This window comes from Paramormyrops kingsleyae, chromosome 18 (genome assembly GCF_048594095.1).
Source record: "Paramormyrops kingsleyae isolate MSU_618 chromosome 18, PKINGS_0.4, whole genome shotgun sequence".
Taxonomy (NCBI): domain Eukaryota; kingdom Metazoa; phylum Chordata; class Actinopteri; order Osteoglossiformes; family Mormyridae; genus Paramormyrops; species Paramormyrops kingsleyae.
Genome location: NC_132814.1, coordinates 3,991,264 through 4,006,324, shown reverse-complemented (window position 1 = coordinate 4,006,324; position 15,061 = coordinate 3,991,264). Strand labels below are relative to the sequence as shown.

Here is a 15,061-nt window from a genome sequence, read left to right as displayed (position 1 = left end):
AAAAAAAAAAAACAATAATTGTCACTCGAAGGTAAGAACGGGAAAGGAGATCCAGGAATGCAGGGAACGAAAGCCTTTATTAAGGACAGAGACAAGCCGACAAAGGTATGTCGTGGGTCGTGGCTCGCCAGAAGCAGTGTCTTCCCAGCCGGGACTCGGGGATCCCGAAGGATATCCGCTGAGGGCGTGGTACCAGGGGGGCGCGCAGTAGTCGTAGTCCGGGTTCAGGTCCAGGGGTCTTTTCCGTAGTATCCGTCCGACGATGAGGGCACGAGACTGGGGGACACGAGGAAGGGAAGACAGGAGACGCCGGGCTCAACAGGACGGGTAGGTCAAGGACGGGATCGGGTCTAAGGAGGGAAGATAAGGAGGTAAGGACTGAACGAAGGGAAGACAAGCCAAGTAGGTATAAAGGGGCTGACAGGAGACGAGAAAAACGCTCAGTACGGCTTCGAGACATAGGCTCAATACTTCGCAACGACCGTCTGAGATCGCTCAGTTTATGAAGGGCGCTGACTGGCAGACGATGAGCTGCACCCGTCGCGTCCCGCCCCTGTGGGCGTGACAATAATAGTCGGGAACAACTAATTATTGCTTTAATTACATCTCAAATACTTTTAGTGTTTGCCAATTAATGGTGTGATACAATTGAATTTTTAAAATACTCTGTCAAATTTTAAATGGTATGGTTATGCAAAACAATGGCACATGGAATCCAATAAATGCTCACACACATGCAGTGTTATGATAATGCCCCTCGATCGTGGGAATTTTAAAATGCAGAGGGATGCACCTGATAAATGATCTGAAGATGTCTATTATGTTTTTTAAAATCCCTGGATTTTTATATCTTAGTCACAATGATATGTTGTTAAGTAATTACAAAATCAAACAAAAAAATTATGAACAAAACAGACATGCATAGAAACACGCACAAGTAATTATCTGGGTGCTAGACTCGGGTTTGAGTTTCACACAGAGTCCTGGAATCCTTGCAAAGTGGCCTGTAGCTATGCCGGACGCGGTGAGGGTTGCTGCCTTGTGTGGGGTTTGGTTGTGACCCCAAGCAATCTCAAACTGAAACTCTGCAGTATGAGTCAATGGTCATCTGTGCTGAATCAGACAGGAACATTGATGAACACAACACAATTTATTTTCTGTATAAAAGCTGTAAACAAGAAGACCTTTGAAGGTGTTCTTATGTTCTTATATACAGTGCCTGACAAAAGTCTTGTCACTTAACCAAGTTGTAGGAACAACAAATAATAACTTGACCTGTAGTTAATCAGTTGGAATCAGAAATGGCTTATAAGAAAGGCAAAGCCCTCTAGATTATGCTTATTATACCAAAATAATGTTTTTCATCATTCATTGAGTTTTGTCATGTAATTAGGACAAAAAGGTCAACTTTTGCCTGGACAAAAGTCTTGTCATATACAAAAATAATGTAGAAATTATACATATACTTTATTTAGAATACACAAACATGCTACAATAACATCAGAACATAAAGTCATGATGCCTTGGAAGAAAGAATTAATAACATGTATGACTTCCATGAGCTTGGAGGACGGCATCCATAAGTCTTGGCAATGACTGAAATAACTTGTTGATGAAGTCATCAGGAATGGCAAAGAAAGCAGTCTTGCAGGACTCCCAGAGTTCATGTAGATTCTTTGGTTTTGTCTTCCAAGCCTCCTCCTTCATCCTACCCCAGACATGCTGAATAATGTTCATGTCTGGTGACTGGGCTGGCCAATCCTGGAGCACCTTGATCCTCTTCAGTTTCAGGAACTTCAATGTTGCGGCTGAAGTATGACAAGGAGCGCCATCCTGCTGCAGAATTTGCCCCCTCTTATGGTTTGGAATGTAATGGGCAGCAAGAATGTCTTGATACTTCAGGCTGTTGATGCTGCCATGCATTCTGCAGATCTCTCGAACACCCCCATACTGGATGTAACCCCAAACCATTTTTCCTCCACCAAACTTGACTGTTTTCTGGGTGAATCTTGGGTCCATGCAGGTTCCAACAGGTCTCCTACAGTATTTTCAGCATTTGGTATGCAGTTCAATGGATGATTCGTCAGAAAAATCAACCTTCTGCCACTTTGCCACTGTCCATCCTTGCTGTAAGCTGTGGGCCTTGGCAAATTCAACACGGTTTTTTTGTTGTGTTCTCATTAATGCTGGTTTCTGTGCACTAATTCGGCCATGGAGACCACTGCGTGCGAGAATTCGAGAAACTGTTCTGGTAGACACAGCGGTTTCTGGTGACCAGTTCTGATGTCGCTCTACTGCAGTTGAAAAAGGGTTGGCCCTGGACTTTCGAAGCAACAAATGGTCCTCTCGAAGAGTTGTCTTACGTGGTCTGCCTGACCTGGGCTTGTCATGAACATCACCAGTTTCTTCATATCTTTTTTTAATCCTCTCCACTTGAAGTTTGGATACATTAATGACGTCTGACACCTCAGCAGACTTGGTCTGTGGTTGAATCTTTGGCATGTTGTCAGAAGTCAGGTTGCACTTCAAGTGAAGGTCTGGTTTGCTGGGGATCTTTTTATACACACCTGGGATTATGTTAATTACAATATTTGTCACAGGAGAACCTCAAATCTGTGATTGGTTGAATCATTAAAAGACATGACAAGACTTTTGTCCTTGCAAAAACAGGTGTTATGGACTTTAACAAGCTGTGAAAATCAGGACACTTTTTGAATGTTTTATTTGCACCCAGTTATTAATGTGAAAGTCCTTGGCATTAAATTGATCCATTTATCGTAACAATTGATTGATTATAAATAAAGATATATGCCTTTTTAAGTTACTATGTCCTTATGTGACAAGACTTTTGTCAATGACTGTATATACATACAACCCCAATTCCAATGAAGTTGGGATGTAGGGTAAATTGTAAATTACAACAGAATGCAATGACATAGAAATCTCATAAACTGATATTTTATTCACAACAGAACATATAAAGAATGTAAAATGTTTTAAGTGAGACATTTTGCTATTTAGTGAAAAATATTGGCTCATTTTGAATTTCATGGCAGCAACACGTCTCAAAAAAGTTGGGACAGGGGCAATAGGAGGCTGGAAAAGTTAGTGGTACAGAAACCCAACAGCTGCAGGAACAATTTGCACATAATTAGGTCAATTGGCAACAGGTCAGTAACATGACTGGGTATAAAAAGAGCGTCTTAGAGTTGCAGTGTCTTTCAGAAGTAAAGATGGACAGAGGATCACCAATCCCCCTAATACTGCATCGACAAACAGTGGCCAATTTCAGGAAAAAAGTTCCTCGGTGTAAAATTGCAAAGAGGTCGAAAATATCATCATCTACAGTACATAATATAATCAAAAGATTTAGAGAATCTGGAGAAATCTCTGTGTGTAAGGGACAAGTATTCTGGATACACATGATTTTCTGGCCTTTAGGCAGCACTGCCTCACAAATAGGCATGATTCTGCAATGGAAATCACTAAATGGGCTTAGAAATATTTCCAGAAAACGTTATCAGTGATCTCGTCTTGTTCATCATTTCTTTCTAAATCCACAATCAGAAATGCAAATGTTTTTTTCAGCTTCTTTCAGCCAAAATATTGGTTAATTTCACTCAATTTGCTCATAGAAACCTTCAAAAATCCCAACAAACTAGGTACCAAAATAAAGCTTTAACACCAATTTTTTAAGGGAGTCATAGTGAAATCCCACAATTAACCACAGAAACCCATCATGGAAATGAAAGTCAGATCCCCACTCATCAGGTCAGGGGGCACCCCAACAGCCATATCTCAAAATCCATTCAAGATAATGACTTAAAATATATCTTTATTTGGCATCAGAATTAAGCATTCTGACTTATTGAATCTAACTTGGGCAATTTAAAAATTTTTACCTGCCTGTACCTATTTGCAGACACTTTTATGAAAAATGGCTTTCGCAGTTGCCACCTTCACTATTCCCGCAGTTGAGAGTTTCTTGAAGATATTCAGGTCCAGTTCCCCTAATGTGGAACCGCTGTCTGACAGTGCAAAACAGAAAGTGAAGGCTGGCCAAATAAGGCAATGTGAGAGGTACTTTGCAGAATGTAATACCGAGAGAAAAAGAAGCTGTGGTCGGAGAAATCCTCTCCCAGGGACGCTCTGAACCCTCTGTTTCACAGTGAAAATGCAGTGCCTGGACAATGCCACTGCAAGCAAGCGAGCTGAATATTTCTCAAAATTAGACTGAAAAATATAATTTTAGGTTATAAATATGAAACTGTATGCGGGGAACCCCTACGAAGAACTGCACATGTGAGGAACTGTGGAAATGGCTGTTTATGGAAGCTTTTAGAAAGGAAATAAAAACCAATTAAACTTGGTCATAGGGACAGACACACTAGAATTAGAATCTCAAATACATTCACATATGAAAGGAATCTGACTTGCTACTTATGGTGCAACAACAAAGATGAACAATATGAAATGTACAAATATACAGATATACAAATGTACAGACTAAAATACTAAAATAAGAAAAATAAAACTAAATACAAATAGACAAAATATACAGACCTTAAGTCAAATATAGATGTATAAAGAAACAACTGTGAGTATAAATGTACAGCTGATAAATACCAGAGTGCACAATATGGTGTAAGTACATGATGATAATATAGATGTGCATACGTTTACATAAATATATATGCATATATACTGCACGCACAGACACACACACACGTTCATTGTTCACACACACATATTCTCATGTTCACTCATGTGGCTCTCTGGCATTCACTAATGACTTATTATACGTCGTCACAGAAGGTGAAAGTAACGTTGTTTTTAGCACACAGCATTGCCATTTTAACCTACGCATTTATGACCTGGTTAATGTTGTGAATGACCTGAAGACTACTGCAGGTGGCAGTTCTCGCGAGGCTACTGACAGTTCAGTTTGGAGAGGCAGAGGAATTTTTTTTTATGATATTATAATGCGGGAGATTTACAGGAAAATACTAATATGGGAGGACAGCAGGAAAGAGGGGTAAAATACGGTAGTTTCCCGGCCAAAACGGGAGACTTGACAGCTATGCTGGAGATATACCCCAACATCTTATTGGCCTTTTTTATTGCTTCCACGCACTGGCGAGAATGAGACATGGAAGCATCAACATACACACCAAGGTCTTTCTCATAATCAGCTACCTTTATTTCTGTAGGTCCCATAAAATACCTGTACTTTATATTTCTGCTCCCTACATGGAGTACCTTACATTTGTCTATGTTAAATTTTATCTGCCAGGTATCGGCCCAGTCACTAATTAAATCAAGATCCCACTGTAGCTGCTGAGCTGCTAGTTCAGTATCTGCTACACCACCCACCTTGGTGTCATCTGCAAATTTCACCAGTTTACTGTATATATTGGTGTCTATATCATTTATGTAAATTAGGAACAATAGTGGTCCTAAAATTGAACCCTGCGTTACCCCACTATGAACGTAAGCCCACTGTGACATTGTGCCTCTTATAAAATGTCCTACAGCATTCTTCAGATCCCCTATGCTTTTAGCGGAACTCATTTGAAAAGCATAAAACACTTTGCAACGACCCAGATTGTGAAAGCTTGGTCACAATATTCTGGAAAGTATTCATTTCCATCTAGGAGATCATGGTTCGAATCTGCTGAGTGTCAATTCTTGCACTCTTGGTCTGTGGCTTTTGGTTGAAAATAGGCAAAGTGGTGTCGTTGGTTTCCTTAGAATTAAACCAGCTAGTGGTTAACACATTGTCAGTTAGAAGCCTCATACCATTTAACCAGCTGATATTTTCAAATGGGTGACATCACTTTGGTATGTAAAAACAGTTAGTTGATTGATGGATGGATCACAATCAGAATTCGCTTTAATGGCCAGGCAATACAAAGACTGTGTTTTAGCAGTATTGGTACATACTTCACTGATAACATAGAATATAAATTAAGAAAAATAATTAATAACTAATAAATATAAACAATACTAATAAATACAAACATAAATATAAACATATAGATTTTAGTTTGGAAAAGGATAACGTACTGACTAGAACCAAGTTGTCAAATAAGCACAAATAAATAATGTTAAACATTGGATGGATGGATGGATGGATGGATGGATGAGGGATAAGCCAAAAAAGACACAATATACAGTGGTACCTCAGTTCTCAAACTCATTATAACTCGAATTTCTTAAAAGTCAAACCAACCAGTTTGAAAAAAAAATTACCTAGAACTCGATCTGAATCTCAGAAGTCAAACCGTGAACACAGACCTAAAATAACTTGTATGCGCGGGGAAATGAGTCACGGCACACGTCTCTCAGCGGCAACAAAGGGTAAAACTTCAGTCTCAGCCTCGCATTTGCTGTGATAGCATTGGTCATGTTTACACTAGCTGAATACATATATTTAGATAGTAAAAATACATTTAGACAATGATAGACAGTAACAGTAATTATTATTATATAATAAAATACATTTAAAAATAAAGATTTCTTATTAATTATTTTAATATTACTTAATACATTTAATTATAATAATATTGTCGAATGAAACAGAGACAAAGGCGCAGATGTCAGGGTATCGGGGAATACTGGGAATTACAGGTAAGGCAGGCAAAACGCAGACGGACAATACAATGACCAGACTGGGGAAACAAACTGAAATGCGGACTAAATACAGAGGATTAATGACAACAACCAGAAACAGCTGATCACACGGGGACTCCACACGGGGTTAATGAGGGGGCGTGGCACACAGAAGGAGCGGACGATTGGGGCAGGACACATTGTTTGGATACATTTATTTTCTTACTTTAAAAATTACTGTTTTGATAAATGTGCTTAGATGTATTTAGTACAGTACATGCTCGTCTTGTTTTATCCAGTTCATTTTGTGTTTAAATGCTAAAAAAACATATTTCGGTGTAATTTTTTTGGGTCAGGAACCAATTAATTGGTTTTCCATTATTTCTTATGGGGAAAACCGGATCAGAACTCAAAGTTTTTAGGATTCGATCCGGAGTTCTGAATGGATTAAGTTCGAGTTCTCAAGGTACCACTGTACAAATAAAAAAGACAATTTGCAAAAAAGTGCAGTGTGCAAAAGTAGGCAGAAGCAGAGGAACTGCTCCACACTTTGTGTTGCTATGGTGGGACTAGCTACAGAGAAATCAGTAGAACAGAAAAAGTACAGCATCGGCTGTCAAGTGGCTTCATACAAATAAGGAAATAATAGCATGAAAAGCTTGCATCTGATACATTACAATCTGTCCTAGCCTAGCATCTCAGAGGTTAAAGAAACTCCTGCAGGAACTTTGTTCACAAGAATTACCCTCCAGGCAGCAACAGGACATGGGATTCCGACTGGGGTTTCCTCTGTCGTTACCCCTGTGGCTTTCACATTTTCTCCCTTGCATTAAATTAATGCATGGGTGTTTGTGCGCCCCCGCGTGTGTGTGTGGGCGTACATGTGTGGGTGTGGGTGTACGTTAACGGGGGGGTTTCTGAAAGGAAGCTAAGTCATAAGTTGGGAGAATCGAGACGATTGACAATAAGTACAGACTGGAAAAAGAAAGTTGTGTAGATCTTTTAGCGTCAGAGCTGTCAGTTACAATAAGAAGCAGGGGTGCGACCTGTAACACCTTGGCTGATTAGGCCCACCTCAAACAGCCTTGATGGTCTAACCAGCAAATGAGCAGCTCCCCATCTGTAAGGCCGCAGCACTGCCTGGGTTTATGGCCCCCAGAAAGGACCCCAGAGTTCACAATAAAACCAAAACATTCGAAAAAACCTTTACACAGCTGCTTCAAACCCAAGGTGCTGCAAATGTGCAACCACTGAATTGACTTCTTAACCATTGCTTTCATGATACATATACTAGGTCTGCTGATGAATAAAGGTGGAAAACAATAGGTTCTCCCCGCTGCTTGACCCTTGACTCAATGTTCCACTGTCAAGAGCCCATTGCTGCCCTATTTTTAAGAGCTAGTTTATTGTATTTTAGCTACACCAGATGACAAATTTCATTTTAGCATCAATCAAGGCTCAACATGCTCATAGTTTGTTCCTATTGGACGAGATGTTGCAATGAGATACATCAGCATTAGCACCCAGCCTGAAGTAATGGTCTTGGGTGATGAGATGTCAGCTTTTGCCAATCCACACTGTTGACACTTAAGAGCCCATGATTTGGTTGGTATTGTATCACCCAGATACATTATCAGTCATAACGGGTATTCTAACCAAAATCATTCTTTGAAATTACCTGTGGTCACGGGGGTTTCCGAAGAAGACCATAATTTAAGCAGGAAATACATAAATACACAGAATGAAATGAAAGTAAATGGTCTTTATAAATATGCATCAGATTTATGGAGCTGCATCCACAGTGTGCTTCACAATCAGACTGAAGTTCACACGACTGGGAGCCAAACGGGATAAGAGGTATGTCAATATGCTTCTGATTTTCCTTAACTGCATGTTATATCAGTGCCAGAGTACTACTGTCAAACAAGAATGAAAATAATCAGAATAATAATAAAGATAATAATAACAATAATAATAATGTTTATTCCGTCACAGCTTATCCTAATTTTAAATGCTATCTTTAAAATTTTATCATTAAGTTTAATTGTTACTATTATAGTTATAATATGACAAGGAGCGTGGTAGGGGCATGGAATCCCTAGCAGATTCTGGGGGCCCAACACTTTACAGGGGCCCTTGCATATGTAAAATTATAAAATTATATAATGTGCTCCTTTGTAAACTTTGTACTGGAGACATATTCGTACTTTTTGACTGGAAATGGTTAGTTGAGTTATACAGTGCTATTTTTATGCTTGATTTCTTTATTTGATTTGGCAATAGAATGCACAATTGGCACTATAAAAATATTTATGTTCTTTTTTGTAAAAGTTGTGTAAATCATGTTGGCCTGGATTTCTTCGCGTACCTTTTGTTTGGGCAAAATTACCATTAATAATATAAATATCATTTATATTTTCCTGTTCTTAGCAAACTCACTATCGCACTACAACACTAAATTCAGATAGTTTGTTGTGTTAATTGATATAAAGTTCCCATTTAATGCTTTGTAGTTGATTAATGGGGAATATGCTGAATTGGTATCAGTATCGGCAGATATTTAAAATTTTAATATCAGTATTGGACTAGAAAGAAATCCTTAGCCAGCTGTAGTTTACAGCAACTGTTTTGAAACATATAACCAAACCAGTCTTTCCAGTATCCTCCCACTTCCATTGATCTTCTTCCCTGCCACCTGGTCATCTTTATCTCATTGGCTCTCTTTCCTTTTCCCAGGATGGCTTTCGAGTACCAAGTCTTGACTACAATTATACTGCTGACCCTGTGCAGTCATTCCCTATCAGACCAGCAAGGGGCGCCTTCCTTCAAAAACACTATAGCTTTTACAAGAAGGATTCGCCTTCGGGTTCGGGCCCTTCTGCAGCAATACGTAAGTCTCCCCACTGTATCCTACCCCTCACTGTTCTGCACACACGCGCACACCTAAGCTAAGAGTTTCAGAGTTCAAGGTTCAATGTTACTTTATTGTCATCAGCAGCTTCATACATGTACAAAGAGTGATGAAACGTTTCTCCATGGACCCGGTGCAATATATAGTAACATATATTACACTTAACATCACAGTAACAGGGCATGCAAGGTGCAAACAGGCAGTGAATAAATAGTGCAGAGATAAATAGTGCAGAGATGTAAACTTCGTATGATTTGTGCAGTTGCACAAGGCAGTTGGCAGGATTTACCCAAACATAAGACACTACAAAGTGCAGTAACAGAATCAAAAAACAATACAAACAATAATAGACAGGACGATAAATAGACAGCACAATTTGTAACAGTGAAGGGACATAAACTATAATGGGTGGTATTGCACATGATTATTATACTGCACAAGTCAGTTGTAGTACTAAATTCACAGTGACAGGAAGTTGAAATGTATAGCTGTAAAATTAACAATGCTAAAATGGATGCATAATGCGGCAGTTTTCTAGGAGGCATGGTGCCCTGGTCGAACCACTCTTTCAGCCCCCCATTCAAAATGTCTAAAAATAAACAAAAAAGATATTTTGTCAATTCGTTTATAATACAAACATTTCATTACCACAGGGTCTCTGTCTGCTAACTACCTAGCTCGCATCTGCTTCACACGAGAAGTAGTGAAATGTTCAAAAAGAACAGAACAGTGCACATGTGGGGAACTGTGGAAATGGCGGCTTGCAGAAGCTTTTAAAAAGTAAATAAAACTGCAGTTCAATGTCAAGGTGTTTTATATGCATTTGCGCTGTTACGATAAGAAATGATCTTATGCATGTTCTAACCTTTCTATCTCGCAACAAGAAATTACCGTGTATGTTAACAATTATATGGCAAATGCATACCAGTTATGTCAATATAGTTAGACCTCGTGCATTCGCGCTTCGTGAATTAACAGATTCGCGAAAATTGAATTCTACTGTTTTCTATTAAATATTTCTAATGTGTGTATGTGTTTTTGTTCTCTCTCTTTTTCGTGGTTAGAGCACACATAGTATTTTTACAACTTATTTTTTCTGTCTTTACGTAATTTTTAATTGATTGAGTACCTGTACCCTGTACGTACAGTACATGTTTCCTTTACGTATTTTATTGGATTGTACCTTGGTTACGTATATGACTTCTGTCAATAAGTTTACAGTCCCGTTTGTTTACTCATTTTACCTTACTGTGAATGCAAAAGAAAACGGCAGCCAATGCCGTGTTCTATGAATTAGTAGGGGTAACATTAGTATACTGTACTGTAAATGTGCTAGTGTGACAAATATTTGTTTAGGCGATACTGTACTCTATTTTTACATCAAACATTTGTTTTGTTTTGTTTTGTTTTTAAAGGTAAGCCTAATGTATTAAGATAACTTTTAAATGAAAATAAAGTGTTTTGGGAGCATGACGTGGGTCATATTAGGGTTTACACTATAGAAATAAACACATTTTACCATTTTAGTGACCAAACATCCGCAAATCCTCCTCATTCGCCACGGGTTCTGGAACCTAACCCCGCAAATGTCTGAGGTCTGACTGTACCTGTTCAAGCATGAATGAAAGCACATGGTCTCACACTGGAAGACTGGCTTGCATAACAATGTGTACATGTGTGTCTTTACAGAATAAAGAGCAGCTGGGTGACAGACACTTTGAGGACCGTGACCTGATGCTGCCCACTCTTCCCTCCATCAGCACGGAGTTCTCCAACTGGCAGGCAATGGAGGTGCGTCTGATGAGAGATAATGTTAAAACATGCAGGCATGTGTGAAGGCCAGTGTGTATGTGAAACTGCGCCATTTAATATGGTACTGTGGCTTAGATGGTTAAAGCACCTGTCTAGTAAACAGGAGATCCTGGGTTCAAATCCCAGCAGTGCCTTATGCATTATGTCCTTAAATTGCATGTGAGAATGACCCTATGAAACCCCAATTCTATTGTCAACACACCACAGACTGTTAAAACACTGTAATTAAATAAGACACATTTGCAAATGCGCAGCAAATTAAGCCTTAATTGTATTTAAAGAACTTAAAGGAAACAGTATCCCTTACGTTTGGTCTTTAACGGTCTGGATATATAGGCGTGTGAGTGTGTGTGTGTGCAAGTTTCTAAACCGAACTTTTTACGCTTCTTAACACCTTTTTAATATCTTTCTAAGCTCCTGCCTCAGGTTTTAACTCACCTCGTGTCTTGCCCTCTTATTGGCTGTAGCTCCTTGCCAGCCGCGATACTTTCACACCGACAGGATTTGGACTCGCTGATATTTTGTGCGGCAAATATCTGGCGGGCGTCTGTGACGCATCGGTGACTCCGTCAGTCAGCATCCTTGAGCAGTTTACACATAGCAATACATAGTACACATAGCAATCAAACGCCGATTTACCAGCGCCGATCAAACACCGATTTGCCCCTGACCTGGGAGTTTTGTCGGCGTTCTCCAAAAACTGTAGGCCAGCAGAAAATCAGGGCTAAAATGGTGTAGTGTGAACTGAGATGCTAGTTCAAATCCTGTGGTTGGTGGAGTAATGATATCACAGCTGAGCTTTAAGCAAGTCCCACGGTCAAAATTACCAATGGTACCCAGGCACCATAAATATAATATCACTCTCATCTGAATGTGTCTAATTGGAGTGCAAATGGAATCTGCAGAGATTAAAATGTTGTTGCTCTTGTTACCTGTACAATGACAATAAAGGCATTTCATTCAGATTTGATAGGTCTGTATGAATGCATCACACAGGATATGTATATTTGTATATGTTATGGGGCATTTGTTTTTTTTTCATTGAACTGTGTTTCTCAAACTGGTCCTCGGGGACCCCCCAGACGGTCCACGTTTTTGCTCCCTCCCAGCTAACCTTGGATTGTCTGGGGGTCGCCAAGGACTGAACCGAGACACAGAACCACTGACTGAGGTGTGTCTATGTGTGCACATGCATCGTAACAGGATAGGGACCGTCTGAGCCAGACCTTGCGCAACCTGCACAACTTCTGGACTCACCTAGACATCAAGAGGAGGCAGCTGGAGGCAGAGCATCAGAGACAGAGGGTGGGGAAGGACCGTTTCCTGCAGGGCCGACACGCACCTTCCATTGAGAAGGCCATACTCAGCGTGCAGATGGACCTGCGTGACCTCATTCAGCATGTCAGTGCCCAGGTAGGTCCATGACTACACATAAAGGTAGACAGGCTGATATACATGCACGTCCAGATATACATGTCCAAGAAAATAAATATCACACTGCCAGAGAACATGCCTGAGAACTGAAATATAACACTATTAATCTGACATGTATTTTTCACACTGAATTAGCACTCCAGCTAGTCACTAGAACAGGGGTAGGGAACCTGATCCATGGAGAGCCGCTGTGGGTGTGGATCTTTGGGGTGATCTCTCAGTCAGCCAATAATAATGCAGTGCTTCACAACTCCAGTCCTGGGGACCCACTGTTATTGGTTGATTAAGGGGTCATCCTAAAAACCTGCACCGGTTCTCCACGGATCAAGTTCCCTACACCTGCATTAGAACCAAGCTCACTATGGAACAAGAAAAAAAACTAAGTAAAAAAACACGGCAATGAAACCTTAAGTCAATAGGACTTAATCTGTTGCATAACAGTCGGTTGAGACAGTTCTTACCGAAGCAGTGCGTCTAATTTACGTCACAGTGCTATGACACTTCTCTCCATCCTCCTTGCAGCTGCACAGGTTAAACGGCACCTCCGTCTCTGGGCCCACCCCCAGTCCTGCCCTTGACTCCACCCCCAGTCCTGCCCTTGACTCCACCCCCAGTCCTGCCCTTGACTCCACCCCATTGGAGACATCTAGCTCCTCCCTTCTGCTCCCCACGCAGCAGCTGTGGTCCAGTCGGCTGCAAGGCTATGTGATCCTTCGGGACCTGGGTCGCTACATGGAGAAGCTGGTCCGCGAATTCATTCTCCTGGCAACCAAGCACCATGTATAGATCTCTGTGAAATGCACATCTCGATGTTGTTATTTATTAACTTAAGAATTATTTAATTGAATCAACAAGTTTGCTGTTTATTTATTTCGCACATTTATGTGCCTTTTAGCTGCAATCCAAAGCGTACCATGATCTTCTCTGGGCAAATTGCCAATCTTGTAATTTATTTATTTTCGACATTGAAGTGCCATTTAAATGCAAGTTAATGTGTCCAAAGTTCCTCCTTACAGTTATATGCCTGTACCATGTTTTTAATGCTCCCTTGGTATTTATATAAAATAAAGACACTATATTGGATTATGTGACCAAAAATGATAATATGTGACCTAATTGGGGGTGTGACTTAGTGTGTTTAGATACAGTGACTGGAAGGGTGCTGGTTCAAATCCCCCGTTCAGTGAAGTGAGATCGCCATTGGACAATAAAATTATGAGGAAATATATAGAGTACATAACTGTTTAACACCTGGGACTTTTAAGTTAATTTGTCAATTCGTTTATAATACAAACATTTCACTACCACAGGGTCTCTGTCTGCTAACTACCTAGCTCGCATCTGCTTCACACGAGAAGTAGTGAAATGTTCAAAAAGAACAGAACAGTGCACATGTGGGGAACTGTGGAAATGGCGACTTGCAGAAGCTTTTAAAAAGTAAATAAAACCGAGGTTCAAGGTCAAGGTGTTTTAAATGCATTTGCGCTGTTACGATAAGAAATTATCGCGCCTTCTAACCTTTATATCTTGCAACAAGAAATTACCGTGTATGTTAACAATTATACGGCAAATGCATACCAGTTATGTCAATACAGTCAGACCTCGTGCATTCGCGCTTCGTGAATTCACAGATCCGCAAAAATTTCATTCTACTGTTTTATATTAAATATTTCTAATGTGTGTATGTGTTTTTGTTCTTTCTTTTTCGTGGTTAGCGCACACATAGTATTTTTACAACTTATTATTTTTGTACGTCTTTACGTAATTTTTAATTGATTGAATACCTGTACCCTGTATACGTACAGTACGTTTCCTTTACGTATTTTATTGAATTGTACCTTGGTTACATATATGACTTCTGTCATTAAGTTTACAGTCCCGTTCGTTTATTCATTTTACCTTACTGTGAATGCAAAAAAATAGGATAAGCTGTGACGGAATAAACATTATTATTGTTTTCTTTATTATTATTATGATTTTTTAAATTCTTGTTTGACAGTAGTAACCATATGGCAACCATATGACATGCAGGAAAATCAGAAACAGATTGTAATGAACCTAAAATAGCGTCAGAGGCTCTAAGGGGAAAATAGATCACCACAAGACTTCAGCTACAATTACAAAAAAAAATTTATCCAGTACAATTCATGCAGCGACCCATCGGGTCGGGTCTGGGTTCAAAGGGTTCGGCCCCGCTGTCTCCCCGTAGCAAACCAACCCTTCCAAGCGTGCGTTAACCCACGTTACCACACAGTGAATCTCGCACCACACAACATCCCAGCACCACACACC

General features: G+C 39.9%; 1 long non-coding RNA gene and 1 other non-coding gene across 2 annotated transcripts; one reads left to right on the top strand and one right to left on the bottom strand.

Moving 5' to 3' along the window:
* Positions 1-9,575: 9,575 nt before the first annotated feature.
* On the bottom strand, positions 9,576-11,950 carry LOC140579755 (uncharacterized). The gene is made up of 3 exons (XR_011983624.1): positions 11,774-11,950; positions 11,043-11,320; positions 9,576-10,112 (listed from the first exon to the last, which is right to left on the bottom strand). It is a non-coding gene; the product is annotated as an uncharacterized lncRNA (long non-coding RNA).
* trnat-agu (transfer RNA threonine (anticodon AGU)) lies at positions 11,396-11,469 on the top strand. Its single transcript has one exon. It is a non-coding gene; the product is annotated as a tRNA-Thr (tRNA).
* Positions 11,951-15,061: the final 3,111 nt, after the last annotated feature.